This window comes from Lemur catta, chromosome 12 (assembly GCF_020740605.2).
Source record: "Lemur catta isolate mLemCat1 chromosome 12, mLemCat1.pri, whole genome shotgun sequence".
Taxonomy (NCBI): Eukaryota; Metazoa; Chordata; class Mammalia; order Primates; family Lemuridae; genus Lemur; species Lemur catta.
The window spans coordinates 77917736-77934801 of NC_059139.1; the positions used below are offsets into that span (position 1 = coordinate 77917736).

At 36.4% G+C, this 17066-nt stretch overlaps 1 protein-coding gene across 2 annotated transcripts in view; it reads left to right on the plus strand.

Moving 5' to 3' along the window:
- APC (APC regulator of WNT signaling pathway) overlaps positions 1-17066 on the plus strand; it is a 124374-nt gene that overhangs the window by 18945 nt on the left and 88363 nt on the right. The window contains exon 1 of one of the 2 annotated variants that reach the window (XM_045566170.1): positions 10903-10969. The exons of the other annotated variant lie outside the window; for it this stretch is intronic. The gene's annotated coding sequence lies outside the window, so the exon portion shown is untranslated. Of the gene's footprint in view, positions 1-10902; positions 10970-17066 lie in introns of those variants that run through there. 2 annotated transcript variants of the gene reach the window in all.

Below are 17066 nucleotides of genomic sequence, written 5' to 3' on the forward strand. Positions count from 1 at the left end.
CTGTTTCTTTCTGGTTCAGTCTCAGGAGGTTGTATATGTTCAGGAATTCACCTGTTTTCTCTAGGTTTTCTAGTTGTGAGCATACAGCTGTTCATAAGTCTCTGCTGATATTTTATGTTTCTGTGGTGTCAGTGATAATGTCTCCTTTTTCATCTCTGATTGTGTTTATTTAGATGATCTCTCTTCTTGATTATGAAATTTTGTTTTTAACATCAATTAAAATTGGTTTTTTCCTTGTCAATTCTGATGTATTTCAAGGGCAGGTTCATATGTTATAAACTGATAAATGATTTACCAGGAAACTAGGTGTTTTATGATATTTTAAATGGTAAAGAAATAATCACTTAAATCCTGTTTTCCTGGGATAGAGGTTTTTTTAAAAAAACTCATTCTATGTGCTCCTTTTTCGTGAATCCTTAGTAATACCGTAAACATTTGGTGCTGTTTTGGCAACCTTAAGTCACTGAGTTTTTTGTGTTAAAATGATATCTTTATGAATACAATTTATGTTTGTATTGTAAAATACAAGGTAAAATTGTACCTTCGGAGCAGTCTTGTAACGGTTTTAGGTTTTAGGTAAAGATCAAAGTTAAAAAATATTAAAGAAGACATACTTAAAAAAAAAAAGGCAAGTATATAATCTTGTTTTAAACATTTAACTTTAAAAAGTTACTCAGAATTTTTTTTCTTTGCTAGGGAAAGGATAGTTTAAAACATTGCTTGCCCTAAAACTGCAGCTTTACCAGATGAGGACATGTTAAGAATTTAGAAAAAAAAGTTTCCTTACTTATGTACAAATATTTGGATATTTTGTTAGGTAAAGTGGTTGCCAAAGGTGATTTTATTTTTTGTTTGGTTTTTTGGTGGTGGTGGTGGTTTTTTGCACTAGAGTAAATTCACATGTGAAATGTTTTTTGTTTTATTAACAACATGGAATTAATAACTGTCAAATTTTCCAAAATGATACAAAATAAAATAAAATTCATTATAAATTCCTTATATATCATATATATATAATTTAGTGGGGTTTTTTTTTTCCTGCAATCATATTTTCCAGTTGAAAAAGCTTTTGGCCATTAAGTTTAACTATAAATTAGTAATAGTATGCATATAGTTTCTTATTATTTCTTCTCTTGAGTAGACACTAGAAACTAGTCCTGTTAATCTTTGTGGATCTTGTTCTAATCATGTATCCCTTCTATTTAAAACACGTTTTTTTAATTGCCTATAGGATGAAGTCTAAATTTTTTAACCTAACAGATAAGATTGAAATCTCTGCCCAGAAAAATTCCTAAACGTCCTTTGACACTAGTTCTGTTTCTGCTTTCTCTCTGAAGTCTTTCTCGATTACCTATCCAGTCTCCCGTTCTTTAACAATCCGTTGCCTTGTATTAAAACTTTTGTTGTAAATGTCTTAGTCCCCTACTAGATTATAAGTTGATGTCTTATTCATTGTTATACCATCTGCATTCATACATTGAACAAAAAGCTCCAAACACTGTTCTAGATGTGAGGGAAATAACAGTGCCGTAAAATCTAGTTTCCTGTCCTCAAGGAATTTATATTCCAATTTGGGAAGTAATGATGAGGGAGACAAAATTAAACAAATACACGGATACATAGATGGAGCTTTTCAGATCTCAAATACTTTGAATATGAAATTCCATGATATATATGGTAGAAAGTTTGAGGATGGTAGCAGTGTTGATAAGGTGATCATGGACGGTCTCTTTGAAGAGGTCTTATGCTAAGACCTAAATGATATGAAGGAGCAATCATGTGAATATTTGGTAACAAGAGTTTCTGAGGCTGAAGGAAAGTAGTTCTAAGGTATAAGAAAGATGGAAGGGGGCGGGGATGGAGGCGGTAGGAGTGAGATCTAGATTATGCAGAGTTACAAGCCAACATAAATAATTTGAAATTTATTCTAATTTTATCGGGAAGCCAGTGAAGGGTTTGAACTTTTTAAGGGGCCCATGTGATTACATTGGGTCTACCCAATCTCCCTATTTTAGGGCCAGCTAATTAATAACCTTAATTATACCTGCTAAGTTCCTTTTACCATGTAATGTAGTATATTTACTAGAGTAACACATGGGGCAAGACCTGGAGGCAAAATTCTGTCTTATTTTGCATAAATAGGTTTTATTTAACCTAATACCTATCTAATATCTTACAAGGGCAGTGAAGCAGAACTAACTCAGGATAACTGTTACTTGAGTCATCACAGTTTTTCTGATTTTTTTTTTTGCTTTACTGATGTGCCCACTACTAGGCATTACCTTGTATTTGCCACACCCCTGTCCCCTGTAATATAACCCCAAACTCTGTTTCTCTTTAGTTATTTAACTAAATTAACGTCATGATGTCTCCTGCATTAAAGAAACTTTGTTAAAGATGTTGTACCAGAAAGATCTGTATTTTCTCACTGATAAAGATTGATGGGTAAGGGGGATTCATTGTGGATTCCCAAAGGACATTTTCAAAGCTGTTTTAGTTTCTGATTATAAAAAATACATTAATTCAGTAAATATTTATTGAGCACCTACTACTTACTGCACAACCAGTTACTACAGTAAGCATCGGGTACTACAAGTAGCTTTTTATAAGGGATGAGGCTGTGAAGGAATACAAGCTGGTCTGGGAGATACCATAGGTGAATCTAATTTAGTTAAGTGTAGTGACACACTCATGAGGCCTAGAGGGTGAGGCAGTGTAATCAACATTGGCTTGAGAATCAGACTAACAATTCACTGTGTTGTGGACTTGGATAAGCTTTGAAGTTTCTTTGAGCCTCAGTTTTGTGTTGTGTTTTTTTTTTTTTTTTTTTTTTTGAGACAGAGTCTCACTCTGTTGCCCGGGCTAGAGTGCCGTGGCGTCAGCCTAGCTCACAGCAACCTCAAACTCCTGGGCTTAGGCAATCCTTCTGCCTCAGCCTCCCAAGTAGCTGGGACTACAGGCATGCACCACTGTGCCCGGCCTGACCCTCAGTTCTTGATGTGTGTGAATAGTGATATTTTTATCTCTACAGAAGTGTTGGCCAGGCGTGGTGGCTCACGCCTATAATCCTAGCACTCTGGGAGGCCGAGGTGGGAGGATTGCTCGAGGTCAGGAGTTCGAGACCAGCCTGAGCAAGGGCGAGACCCCCATCTCTACTAAAAATAGGAAGAAATGATTTGGACAGCTACAAAATATATATAGAAAAAATTAGCCGGGCATGGTGGTGCATGCCTGTAGTCCCAGCTACTTGGGAGGCTGAGGCAGAAGGATTGCTTAAGCCCAGGAGTTTGAGGTTGCTGTGAGCTAGGCTGATGCCACAGCACTCTAGCTCAGACAACAGAGCGAGACTCTGTCTCAAAAAAAAAAAAAAAAAACCAAAAAAAAAGAAGTGTTGTTAGGATTAGATGAGATCATATATCTATGAAAATGCCTAAAATGTCTACTACTGGTCTTAGAAGCAGATTTATCATGAAACTAGCAAAGTTTAGTGAACCTAATTGCATGACTCTTTCTAAGGCCCTAGCGTTTTGAGTAAATTTTTATTTTTCTTAAGGAGCCCCTCCTCCCCTATTTATATATGTGCCTGTCCTCCACAAAATCTGAATCTGCCTTTGGCTGTAGGTTAAATGAGAAATAAATATTAATTTCTCTCTCCTTCAAATGTTGTGACTTCAATTTTTGTCCAACCTGGAAGTACTTAACTTAAAAAAAGTGTAGAAATTATATGTGTTAAGTTATGGGAAATTTTTTTTTCTTTTGAGATTTTTTTTTTCTTTCCTGCTCTGTTGTCCAGGCTGGAGTGCAGTGGCCTCATTGTAGCTCACTACAACCTTGAACTCCTGGGCTCAAGCAATCCTCCTGCCAAACCCTCCCAAGTAGCTGTGACTACAGGCACACATCGCCATGCCCAGCTAATTTTTCTATTTTTTGTAAAGATGAGGTCTCAGTCTTGCACTTGCTCAGGCTAGTCTCATACTCCTGGCCCCAAGTGATCCTCCCACCTCAGCCTCCCAGAGTGCTAGCATTACAGGCGTGAGCCACTGCACCTGACAAAGTTATGGGAATTTTATACATTTAAAATTCTATGCCCAGGGAGGATCATTTTGAAATTTTGGTTATCTCTTGCTGGTTTTCTCTGTATACATGTATAATTCATTTTTTCTTGGAATTCATATTTTATTTATTTATTTATTCTTGTTTTTTAAATTCAGGATATTATGGGGGTACAAACATTTTGGTTACATGTAATGCATTTGCCTCACCCAAGCCAGGGCTACAAGCATGTCCTTCTCCTATACAGTGCACTCCGCTTCCATTAGTTGTGGGTTTACCCCCTCTAGCTGACTGGCGCCTAGTGAGTGTTACTACCATGTGAACACCTTAGTGTCGATCAGTTAGTACCAATTTGATGGCAAGTACATGTGGTACATGTTTTTGCATCCTTGTGATACCTCACTTCAAAGGATTATATAATTAATTTTTAAAAAAGCTAGTTGGTATTAAACATACAATATTCTGCATTTTCACCTAATATCACAGGAATTATACAAAACAATTATATATCATCTAATTATCTAATATAACATAATTTTAATCATCCTATAAATGTTCCAGAGGAATAATTAACCAAGCTGTTGTTAGAAATTATAGAGGTTTTTTTCTATCATTTCAATAGTGTAAATAATGTCAAATATCTTTAAATTATAAATCTTTGTGCATGTGTCTGTACATAGAATAATTTCTTTTAATTGGGCTTGCTTGGGTATAAGCATTGTCTTTGCCTGTTTTCTGCTGCAGTAAGAGAATACCTGAGACTGGGTAATTTATAATGAACAGAAATTTACTGGTTCATGATTCTGGAACCTGGGAAGTCCAAGAGCATGGGACCAGCACCTGGCAAGAGCCTTCTTACTGTGTCATTTCATGGCAGGAGGAAGGGCAAGAGATGCAAGAGATCAAACTTACAGCCTCAAGCCCTTTTATAATCATCATTAATCCATTCATGAGAGTGGAACACGAACACCTCCCATTAAGCCCCGCCTCCCAACACTGTTGTATTGGGGATTAAGTTTCCAACACATGCTTTTTGGGGGACATATTGAAACCATAGCAAGCATTTTGAAACATTTTAAAGACTTTTGAAAGATATTGCCTATTTTCGTGTATCCTCACTGACCCTGCAATGTTGTTTTAAAATGTCATTGCCTATTTAATAGGTGAAATGGCACTCTTGTTTTTATTTCTAGTTCTTTGATTCCTTAAGGTGATAAAACATTTTTCTATATGTATTTTTTGCATACATTTTTTTCATATGTATTTTTTATGATGTTAATTTCCAGTATGTATACAAGATACCTAGAAAGCTTTCTGATACACATCATGAGATACAATATAAAATCAGATGTGGACTCTTCCTTTGAGATTTTTATCGTCATGAATGGGATAGGAGATGTACACACAGAGGTACGAAGTGTGCTTGTGCCATTAAAGTGGTAGGAACAGTGGAGGGAAGAAGAGGGTGAATTGACTCTAGGTGGAATGGTAGATTACTTCATAGAAATTTATGTTTGAGCTGAACCTTAATTTGGACTAGTAGAGCAATTAATAATCCTTTACTTTTAAAAAGTATTTCACAGTTCATAAAAGCTTGCTCACAATTACACATTTGATCCTTGTAACAGCCCTGTAAAATAAGCCAAACAGATAGTTATTCCCATTTTACAAATATGAAGGAATAGTCAAGTCTTAGAAAGATTAAGTTACCTTAAGGAAGGTAAAGTTTTCCAGAGTCATAGAGCTACAAAATGAAAGATTCAGAACTTAAACCTAAATCTTCAATCTCCATGTGCTGAAGGTTTCTAATGTATCACATTGGACTAGCAAAGAGTTGTAAGAGTAAGAAGCTATAGATTTTAGAAATGGCTGATTATTTAGTTAATTTGATTATTTATTAGGATAAAAGTTCTGAAATAGTTGGAGGTAAACCTATAGTGTGGTAGGCAGAATAATGGCTCCCCAGAGATATCTACTTCCTAATCCCCAGAACCTGTGAATGTTAGGTTATGTGACAAAGGGGAACTAAGGTTGCTAATCAGGTGATGGGAAAATAGGGAGATTATCCTGGATTATCAAGGGGGGTCCAATGTAAGGATCTTTAACATGGTTCCTTAAGAGTGGAAGAGGGAGGCAGGAAAATGAGAGTCAGAGAAGGAGATATGATAGAATCAGAGTCCTTTGGAGTGAGTAGGACTCAACCCACCATTGCTAGCTTTGAAGATGGAGGCAAAGGGCTATGAACGAAGAAATGCTGTCCATCTCTAGAAGGTGGAAAGGGCAAGGAAACAGATTCTTCCTTAGAGCCTCCAAAAAGGAGTGCATCCCTGTAAACACCTTGATTTTAGCCTAGTGAGACCCGTCTTGGACTTCTGAACTATAAAACTGTGAGATATTAAATTTATGTTGTTTTAATCCACTAAATTTATGGTAATTAGTTGTGATAGCCATGGGAAACTTAATACACTTAGAAAATATTTTTATTGTTGAAAAGACTAATTGACATGGCCTTCAGGGTACTCCATGACTAAACTCCAAACTGTCTCACTTCCACTGTCAGCAGTGGAAAGCCATGGAATGTTCTTAAACAGGAGTGTAAAAGAAAAGATCTTGACATTTGCTGATTAGAGAGGAGAGAGATTGTAGGAGAAAAAATAATTGCACTGGGCCTTTACATTGACTCTTACAGTGGGCCCCCTTGATAATTCTATTGTTGATGCTAGGAATGCTTTTGAGACTGTCATCTCTTGAGGTAACACAGAACACACAGATAAGTCTGGCTTATAGCAGACTGTGAATGTATTTCTCTCCTACTTAGTTTATACATCACTAAAAATCTCATTGCCATTGTAACATTTCACCTCCTTTTCATGTCCCATGAAAGGTATAGAAAAGTCTTCACAGCCAATTTGGCCTTGGAAATCTAACTCATTTTATTCTCTTCTTATGCTTTTCCACCCTACCATAGGCTAGCATAAATCTAAATAAATCTGAGCTTTATTTGGTGCCTTATCTCCTATAGAAGTCAAATTTACATTAGCAACTGTCTTTTCAATGCATAGTTATGATTTTTAAAGAAAAAAAAAAACCTTGGCCAGGAGCAGTAGCTCATGCCTGTAATCCCAGCACTTTGGGAGGCTCAGATGGAAGGATTGCATGAGCCCAGGAGTTCAAGATCAGCCTGGGCAACATAGCCAGACTCTGTCTCCTCCTTAAAAAAAGAAAAAAGAAAAAATTTAGCCAGGCATGGTGACACACACCCTGTAGTCCCAGCTACTTGGGAGGCTGAGGCAGGAGAATTGCTTGAGCACAGGAGTTCAAGGTTAGAATGAGCTATGATAGATAATGCCATTGTACTTTAACCTGGGCAACAGAGTGAGAGTCTGTCACCAGAAAAAAAAAAAACTTTTGTGATCTCTATAGACACATCTTCAGTAAAGAGAAACAGTTAAGTTTATTGATAAAGCACAGGAATCAATTACGGCAACTGAAAGGAGCACTAATTTTAACTCTACATAGTCAATATTGTTGCCTGTATTCTTCTTGTCAATTTTTCTAAACCACAAGTCTTAAATTAGGTCAAATGTGTCTGTGTAGAAATGGAGTACAAGATTTAAAACATGAAGAATCCTATTAATCCTATTTAGTCACTTTTTTAGCTGTAGAAGGTTTGGAGGGTTTTTTTGGGTGGGGGGAGGTAAATCATGTGTTCATATTTATAGCATTTACTTATGAAGCCATTTACTAAAAACAGTGAAGCTGGTTATATTTGAAATCAAGGGCATGTTTGTCAGTGCATTCTTAAAATAGCCTTATCGTACAACTTATTTCTGTATTTTATTTTGATCAGAAAATTTTTTTTTTCTTTTTTTTTTTTTTGAGACAGAGTCTCGCTCTGTTGCCCGGGCTAGAGTGAGTACCGTGGCGTCAGCCTAGCTCACAGCAACCTCAAACTCCTGGGCTCAAGCGATCCTCCTGCCTCAGCCTCCTGAGTAGCTGGGACTACAGGCATGCGCCACCATGCCCAGCTAATTTTTTTCTATATATATTTTTAGTTGGCCAGATAATTTCTTTCTATTTTTAGTAGAGACGAGGTCTCACTCTTGCTCAGGCTGGTCTCGAACTCCTGAGCTCAAACAATCGGCCTGCCTCGGCCTCCCAGAGTGCTAGGATTACAGGCGTGAGCCACCACACCCGGCCCAGAAAATATTTTTAATGCATATATGTTTAATGCAATAACATGTTCAATTAAATAGAGATACAGAGATGACAGGAGCTTTATTTGTAGATACATACAAACCTGGTAACACAAGGTCATGCTTCAGTGATCTTCATATTCAAATTTGTCCCAATATATTTTGATTGTATATGTTTTTAGTTATGTTGCGGTTTTTTTTGTTTGTTTTAATTCTTTTTTTAGAGGCAGGGTCTTGCTCTGTCACCCAGGCTGGAATATAGTGGCATGATTATAACTCACTGCAGCCTCGAACTCTTGGGCTCAAGTGATCCTCCCACCTCAGCCTCCTGAGTAGCTAAGACTACAGTCATTTGCCACCATGCCCAGATAATTTTTAAAATTTTTTGTAGAGACGAGCTCTGACTATGTTGCCCAGGCTGGTCTCGAACTCTTGGCCTCAGGTGATCTTCCTACCTTGGCCTCCCAAAGTGCGGGATTACAAGCATGGGCTACCATACCTAGCCTAATTATAGTTTTAAAACAGCTAAATGTAGTTTAAAAAATTCATATAAAACTTTTGGAATTCCTGAGGAAACTGGTTTGAAAAATGTTACTGAATAATTCAATTGGAAACATTATAAAATGTAAAATTTTTAGATTGGCTTGCTTTTAGATTTCAAGCATAGTGATTAATGAAGATGTAATGCCCATAGCTTTCTTTAAAACTGTCATTTAAATCACTGACTAATTTCTACAATACATGCAGTAAAAATTTAGACAAATATTTTGGCTACAAAGTGGTTTACTAAATAATAGCTTGAATCATAGTCGGAGTTACAATTGTTTCTTAGGGTACTAAGAAGTTATTTTGAGGAACTTTTAAAATGTACTCTTTGTTTTGAAAGATCCTTTTCCTCTGTAAATGCTAGGCATTATGAGAAATTATCTATTCTGAATTTGTCACAAATAATCAGTGACTGTATAAATAAGTCCTATGCAGTGAATCATGTTCTTTTAGTCAGAGGAATCTTGAAAACATTTCGTAAAACTAAGTCATTTTCATAATAGAGTTATTTAGGATGGAATGAAATTGATTCAAGTCCTTTATTTTAATATGAAGATATTAATAATTTCTAAATGTATTTAAACTTTTAATATATGATTTTTCTAATTATAGTACTATGTGGTCAGTGTGGAAGTCATTCATTTGTTCATTCAACAGATATTTAGAATGTATTGGCTACATGTCAGGCATTATAACACAAGGACTAATAAAGAACAAGAAATCCAAAAACGCAAAAGCAAAGCAGAAATAGCCCTATAATCCTACCTTCCAAGGATAACCTCTATGAACACTTTCTTGTGTGTCTATTAATTTTCTAATATATATAATTTTTAATAAAATGAGATTGCCTCAAATATGCTATTTAATAACTTGCTTTTCACACTATTAATTTGAAAAATTAATAAAACATTATAGTAGATATACCTCATTTAGAAAACCTAAAGTTTAATTTCCTTTTAAATTCTAAATAGATAATGGAAACTGCTTTCTCCCCATTTGTTTTTTAAATTTTTAAATTTTTAATTATTATATAAATATATAACTACTTAATAGTTATATATTTATAGGATACATATGATGTTTTGATACAGACATATAATGTGTATTAATCAAATCAAGGTAATTGGTGTATCCATCACCTCATGTGTTTATCATTTCTTTGTGTTAGGAACATTCCAATTCCACTCTTTTAAAGAATACCACAACCTATTGTTGACTATAGTCACTTTGTTGTGTTCCCTACCAGAATTTTAAATTCTTGGCAATTTGGATTTTTGTCCTTCTAACTCATGAAATTGGTAATTTAAGCTTTACATGGTTGGCTTTAAATGGAATGGAGAATTTGTATTAAAATATTAAATTTAAACCTCAGATTAGTAGTAGCTAACAGCATAACTGTATATCAGGGACTTCTCTAATACTGCTTCATATATTTTAACTCCTCCATTCCATACTTCCATTCCCATTTTATAGTAGAGGAAACTGAAGCACTGAGAGTTAAGTGACTAACGTTAAAGAGCTGGAGTGGCAGAAGCAAAGATTCAGCCCAGTCCACATGACTCCAGGGTTCTGACTCAACCACTATGCTGTGCTGCCATCATAGCTTTTCTGGTAACTGTATTTTTAATTCAAACATAATTCGAGTGATTTACCTAACAAGTCAGTGGTCTGTAATCTAAAATTATTCGTTGTAATACATTTAATAGAATTCTGTTACATGTAAGTATGTAAATCATAGCGTATGAGATACAATTTTTTACTCCCCCTCCCACCTCCAGCGTCTCATGCTGATCTTTCTGCCCCGTGGACGTCCCTTACCCCGCCCTGTTATGCCTGTCAGCTACCGTCAGCTTCCGTGGGTTACCAGGGATGGGGCAGCGAAGGAGACTCGGGACTTGATGTGGGGCTGGGGCTCAGGCCGGCCTTTCGGCGGGCGGGGCGGGGCCCCCTGCCCTGTGCGGGGTGCCCTGCTACGGAGTGCGGTCGGGCTGGGAAGCGGGGCGTGAAGCAGCTGTGTAATCCGCTGGATGCGGACCAGAGCGCTCCCCGTTCCCGTCGGGAGGCTGGTGATTGGCTGGGCGTGGGCACACGTGACCGACATGTGGCTGTATTGGCGCAGCCGGCCGGGGTGTCACCGGAGACAGAATGGAGGTGCTGCCGGGCTCGGAAATGGGGTAGGTGCTGGAGCCACGATGGCCAGGCTTGCTGCGGGAGGAGGGGGGTGGCAATTTTCCCTCGCACTGTCTTAAACCGATGGCCTTTCCTTGGCACGGGGTCCACTGCCACATGCCAATCGAGGAGGCAGGGGCGTCACCCCCACCCCCCGCCCCCCACTGCAGCACTGGAGATGGATTTCCTGTGCTTCTGATCCAGGCTTTTTGACAGAAGAGGAAGAAGTGGGGGAGGGGTAGAAGTGTTAAGGGGAGTCTTGTGAGAAAGAGCTGTTTTTGAAGCTGGAAGGGGGTTTTGTTTTTATAATGCCTGTTGACAGAGTAGAGTGGAATAACAGTATCTAAGGAAACGGGTAGAGGACAACAAAGAATGGAGCATATTCATGGTGAGGAGCAAAAGCTCTAGCCCATTGAAAGGCCTTTTTTCCTCCCTGGCGACAAGGACACATGCAGTGGTAGCCAAAAGAGGGGATACAATGCTGCTGCTGATGGCTGATGTGAATCTAGTAGAAAGGGCTACTGGGGATGGGAGGAAAGGAGGAGGCAGTTACTGCAGAGCTTGAGTGTTGGTGGTTGACTGGTGAAATACTGGTCACCAGTAATGTGCCTGCTTTTGTAAAACATCTAAGTGAACTCCCTGTGAATAGGGAGGCAAAAAGATACCAGTGTTCTTTGTTAGTTACAAAATGCAGAGGTAGTGGCTTTTTGCGGGTGACTGCAGCAGTGCTTTTCTCCCCGTTAGGCTGAAAAGACGACTGCAGAGGAATAAGAAACCTTGCAGCAAATGTTGGGGGTAGAAGTCCATTTACAAGAAGCCATAGTTTATAATGTACCCTGAATAGGAGAGAAAATTATTCTGCTTTTTAAAGTAGGAGAAATATCAGGCTGTGAATGTTTTGACAGTGGAATGTATCAGACACTTGAATTCTACATTACAAAAGAGATGGTCAAATTCTTTGATTTAACATAAATCCTAAAGGAAATCTTAATAAATTATGTATGAAACAGTGGATCTTTTCCTTTGTTAGTGAAGCTTTTATGTCATTAATTAGGTCATTGAAGAGCAAATCGCTTTATAATGTAAATGTCAAAATTTTGGTGATACATTTTTTCTAGGCCCAATGTTTAAGATCTATATTTATTAAGTAATTGTATATTTCTCCTGGGTCACTTTTAGTTGTCATTGAATAAAGTGTACAGGCAAATATGTTAAAGGACCATGGCTTTTCTTTTAGATGTATTTCTTTTTAGTGAATACTCATAAGATATACTCTTGATATAAAGTGTTTTTCATTGCACTTATTTTTTCCCTTTACCTAAATGTTTAAAAACATATGTCTTCAGATTGAGTACAGTTTTAAATGCCGTGTCTTTATGTATATTTATGGTAGTCAGTTCTCCACACCTCCCCACTCCCTGACCAAGGGTGGCAGTGGTAAAGCCCTCCAGGATAAGTAACAGTGCCTCTTAAAATAGTGTTTAGGTAATAGAAAGTCTTAAGAGAACTTACCATTTTGTTTTCAGTAATTTTTTTCTAGATAATAGGGAATTGGACTTAAATAAGATAACATAAATTTTTCATTGATAAATTAAGACAATTTTATTCTTTAAAAAATTATTTATGCTTTAAAAATTACTTGATCATGGATATCAGGATTAATAGTACTTAGGTCTCTTTTTAAAAATCTAGTGGAAACTGTAGCTAGAATTAAAGATATCACATTAAAATTCCAAATGAAATTTAATAGCTAATATTCAATTCTTTTAATCTCACCTAGCATAGGGCTTGAGAGTTTATAAAATTCTTACTTTTACATAAATGATCTTTTACCATTAATTTTCATTTTAAGTGTTAGAGTACTCCTAATAAGGTATGCTTGTGACTTTATTCCAAGGTCATATATTGTATAGGAATGTGAAGAGCTTAAGTCTTCTAACTATTTTATTCTAATTCTATGAAACTATTTTGTAATGTCTCTTATTACATAAAATACAATATAACATATAACAAATGATTTTTAAAGCAACATAAATCACTAACAAATCATTAAATGAAAAAGAATTCCTACTTAGTTGTAGGAAAAACTACAATATAAGAATGCTTCATAAAATACCTGGTAACTAAGCAAATGGAGAGGCAGCAATTTTCGTAATGATATTCATAAGCATACTTTTTTGGAATGATCTTAAAATCATATGAACACTCTAAATAGGACAGCATTAGATTGAGATATTTTTCTGAATTAAATAAGAAATAAAGAACTAAATTAAGTTGATTTGATTCCTATTACAGTGTAAAATATATATGACTGAGGTATTGGCTTTAGTGGTCTTTGAAATTATTCATTTTTTAGTTGATGTGGCCAGAATTGTGCTATTAAGGAATTGAAAATTAAATATTCATAAGTATACTTTATGAACTGAATCAAAGCTATTGATGTTTTCTATTTGCATTACTTGCTTTGTAGATTTTGATTTTATCATTTTTCTCCATTTTGTACTGTTAATTTCACATAATTTAACCAATCTTTTATACTTTTATATGTTTAAATGTTCTCTTCAATTTTGATCTCCCCTCTTTTTTTTGAGGCAGAGCCTGAGTGAAACCTATCTGTATGGCACATACGATGGGATAGAGCATTATGATTCCGAATAATAGAGGAGTAATACTTGAGGAAATACATTTGCTACATATTTGAGTACTTTCTAAGTGTTAGACCTATGAAAGGTGCTAAAGAGTCAAATAAGACATAGAAACTAACCTCTAGGAAACTTACAATAGAACTGTGTGAAACTTTATTGCAAGTTAAATACCGATTGCTTTGGCTACTCCTAGGATCTTTAAATTTTTATGTAGTGTAAAATATCTTCTAATTTAGAAGAACATAGTGGATTGCTCTTTAAAACATTGTGCTTTTTCATAGAATCTGCTTGTGATCACAGATAGTTTTGAAGAGTAAATTACTTTTGAAGTACTAAGCATCTTGAATATATGAGAAGGTTAGATGAATAGATATGTTCTCAAAAATTGTTTTTGTAAGTCAAATCATGATATCATAAGTCCACATAAGGCAAGCCTTCTCCCCTTTATTCCCATACTCTACTCCCACTCTCCTTGTGGACAGTCATTCAAGTGTGTTATTAAATATGGGTGAATTCTTGGGAAATATTTAGCATCATTTTGTGTGTTTTTTTTTTTTACAATTGAGGTTTTAAAAAATTTTTATTGTGATAAAATATACATAACATAAAATTTACCATCTTAACCATTTTTAAGTATACAGTTCTATGGCATTAAATACATTCACATTGTTGCACAGCCATCACCACCATCCATCTCCAGAATTTTTAAATCTTGCCCAGTTGAAACTCTGTATATATTAAACAGTATCTCCCCATTTCTTCCTCCCCCAACTCCCGGCAACCACTCTACTTTCTGCCTCTACGAATTTAACTACTTTAGGAAACTCATGTAGGAAGAATTATATAATATTTGTTCTTTTATATAATATTTGTTCTGACTTATTTCACTTAGCGCAATGTCCCCGAGGTTCATTCATGTTGTAGCATGCGTTGGAATTTTCTGCCTTTTGAAATCTGAATAATACTCCATTGTATGTATATACCACATTTTGTTTATCCATTCATCTGTCAGTGGACACTTGGGTTGCTTCCACCTTTTGTTTATTGTGAATAATGCTGTTGTGAACATGAGTGTACAAATATCAGCTTGAGTCCCTGCTTTCACTTCTTTTGTGTATACTTAGATCTGCAAACATTTTTTAACTCAGTACTGCTTTTAAGATCTATCCATTATACTTTATGTCCATCTAGTTTGTGATGCTAACTTTACTATATAGTATTCTGTAGTGTTTATCACTGTTCCTCTAGTGAAGGCTCTAAGTTTTTTCCAAATCTCTTTTACCACAAGCACTGCTATTGTGTACATCCTTGTACGTGACTCTGTATGGACTATGTTAGTTACATATCACTGTATAATAAATTACACCAAAACTTACTGGCTTAAACAGCAAAAATTTATTATTTCAGAGTTTCTGTGGGGCAGGAATTCAGGACTATCTTATTTGGGTTGTCTGACTCAGGATCTCTTATGAAGTTGCAGTCAGGCTGTCAGCCAGAGCTACTCTCATCTGAAAGCCTTGACTAGACTGAAGGATTCTCTTCCAAAATGGTTCACTCACATAATCTCAGCTTCTCATTGGCTGTTGGCAAGAGGCCTCAGTTGCTTGTCATGTGAGTCTCTCCATGGGGCTGCTTGAATATCTTCATAATATGGCAGCTGGCTTCCCCTAATGATCTCAACAAGAAAGACCATTTAAGACCTAGTCTCAGAAGCCACACACCATTACTTCTACCACATTCTCTTTATTAAAAGTGAGTCACTAAATACAGCTCAAACAAGACAGGAATCAGGATATATCTCTTTAAAAAAGTAGTTTCAAAGAATTTGTGGATATATTTTAAGATAATTACATGGGCCAATAAGAAGATTTCTCAGGAATTTATCCCTAGGAGAGGGATCATTGGATCATAGGGCATTGTTTCCCGTTGCTGTTGTAACAAATTACCACAAACTTAGTGGTTTAAAACAACACAAATTTATCATCTTACTGTCCTAGAGGACAGAGAAGTCTAAAATGGTTTTCACTGGATTAAAATCAAGATAGCAGCAGCTCTGTATTTCCTTCAGAGGCTCTAGGGAAGCATCCATTTCCTTGCTTTTTTCCAGCTTTTAGAAGCCACCTGCATTCCTTGGCTCATGGCCCCTTTCTTCATCTTCAGTGCCAGCAGCATACTAAATCTCTCTGACTAACCCTTTTGCCTCCTCCTCATAAGAACCCTTGTGATTACATTGGGTCCATCTAGATAATTGAGGAATATCTGCCTCAAGATCCTTAACTTAATCACATCTGCAAAGTCTCTTGAGCCATGTAAGGTTACACATTCATAGATTTTGGGAGTCAGGACGTGGACATCTTTGTGGAGCCATTATTCTTTCTACCACAGGCACATACATATAGTTCTTTATTTTTTAAGTTGAACTGTTTTGTTTTGTTTTGTTACGTTTATTTATACTTTTGTGAATGAGTGTTACGTTTTTTGGTAAATTCAGATTTTCATTTATCAGATTTGTTAAAAGTATAGAATAATATATAATGATCACTAAGACGATAACCAGATATTCATTGAACATTTTTGGGGGATTTTCTTGGTTTGGTTTGGTTTTTTGAAACAGGGTCTTACTCCGTCACCCAGGCTGGAGTGCAGTGGCACAATCATAGCTTATTGCAGTCTTGAACTCTTGGCCCCAAGTGATACTCCCGCCTCAGCCTCCCAGGTGTGAGTCACGTACCCACCCCTTTGAACAGTATTGAAATATATTTTTCACTAGCTGTTTCTAGGTTCTTGGTTTTATAACGTCATCATTTAATTTATGTCAGTATATTAGCTATTTCTGACATAGTCTGTAATAGAAACTGAGAAACGTTAAAGCAACATGGCCTTAAGTTTCCCTTTGTACCCTAGGCTTGTTATAACTCCATTTCTGTAGGTTCTCTATTCAAACCCCAGCTTCCATACACTGTGAGGTCACCTAGCAACAATGTTGTTCCAGTCTGTATTTACACCCTTTTAACCTCCCTCTTTTCCCTGATTCCTCCACACTGTATTTCAGCTAAATTAGATGACCATCTCTTCCCCCAAATGTACATCATTTTTCCAGCCTCTGAACTTTGATCGTGCTGTTCCTTCTCCTGGAATACTGTCCTCTCATATTTATATTTCTTATAATCATGCCACCTCTCAGGTCCCTTCTAAAATGGCTTTTCTATTTTGGACACTTTCCTCAGTTTTCTCAGCAAGGTCTGACTCCTGTAGCATTCTCTGTCAATGCTTTGGAACCCAAATTTGCCCTTGAATTCTAATTTTATTCTTTTTTTTCCTCTCTTTTTTTTCTTTTTTTGGGCACAGTTTGACTCAATCTAATTTTTTTCTTATCTTAGTCTGAGTCTCCTGTCAATCTGAGTGCTGAGGGGCAGGCCTTTTGTGAAGTATTTTACTTTGGAAAGTGATCCACGGA